We start from the raw sequence: 1,403 nt of genomic DNA, 5'->3' as shown, positions 1-1,403 counted from the left end.
CCTGGGAGGTGCCCCAAGGGCCTTTTCTATGCACAAATCCAAATATCATTGGCTACATTCCCCAACACTCAGCAAAAAAATCAGATCTATTGCTCACGAAAGCAAAACAACCTCAAAACCATAGTATTGCACGGGATGAGCCCAGGAGAGACTCAAGTCACCAATGGTTTGGGCACCTTCAATTGCAGGACAGTGGCCAGGTGAAAATGTCCAAGGAATCTAGCCAATACACAAAATTGTCTACAAACCTGATATGGAGAAAATTTTCCTGGTGCTGTAACTGATGAATGGTTTAAACCTGAGCACAGAAGCAAAAAGAAATCAAGAGGGAAGCAACAGTGCACCTGACCTCATGTCCCATGTCAGACTGCCGCCAATCTCTGATGAATCTGAGAAAAATAGGGGAAAAATAAACACCAAAAACCAGCAGCCAAGTTATTCATCAAAGGTGGGAAAAAAAATCTCCCTGGCCTCTCTAGGCATCCAGTGGAAACCCTGAAGCATGGAATTAATTAAATACAAAGAAACATAATTAATTTAATTAAATGCAGTCTTTTTAAAAAGGGTTGCTCTGATTAATGCCTGCTCCTGCAAAAGCTTATGAATATATTTAGCCCCATTCCCAAAGACAATATTTGCAGGATCTTGATTAGAGCAGCTAAAAGCTCACTAATATGAGTGCAAGTGAATACCTTTCACTTACGGTGTGAAAGCAGACACAAGAAATGCCATTTTAAACAACACACTCAGAAAAGAGATCAAAACATCCCTCGGTTTAATATCTTCTGGGGCCAGGAGGCACCACTCAGATCACCTAGACTGACTCTCTGCGTAATGCGAACCACAAAACCTCACCATGTGATTCTCACATTAGGTCCATCAGACTCTGATCCAGCCAGATCCTGCCACCCATTTCCATAGCATAAGGTTTGGTGGGGTTTTTTTGATACATCGATTTCACCCTCTGATAGCACTTGGCAGCGGCTGAGCTCAAATTTATTAAGTAAAACCATCTCCCAATTAAGTGGCAGACCTTATCATATCATTGGTCTTAATCAGTTCCCACACAACAAAACCCATTAAATAAAACATTCCAGCTGAAAGCTTTGGAAATGAGTCTCAGTCTCAGTCACCTCCAACAGAGTTTGGGAAACTAAGGCTCAGAGACTGACAGTTTGTTACCGTTGGATGGTCACGTATTCCAGGGTTCAGTAGATCTGTTGTATTTCCTAACCTTCAAGATCTGGTGGAAATGGCTGCTTTTTTTTTTTTTTTTTCCCCGCCAGATGTCTTAGAGGGATGTTTTCCTAAAAGGCTGGAAGTCTTACTTGGAGAGATGTGTTAGGTTTTATGGAAGAGTGACCAGCTTGTCACTTGTCAGGTATATTTTAGTCTTTAATATT

This window comes from Fulmarus glacialis, unplaced genomic scaffold (assembly GCF_000690835.1).
Source record: "Fulmarus glacialis isolate BGI_N327 unplaced genomic scaffold, ASM69083v1 scaffold3499, whole genome shotgun sequence".
NCBI lineage: Eukaryota > Metazoa > Chordata > Aves > Procellariiformes > Procellariidae > Fulmarus > Fulmarus glacialis.
This window is presented reverse-complemented; position numbering follows the sequence as displayed.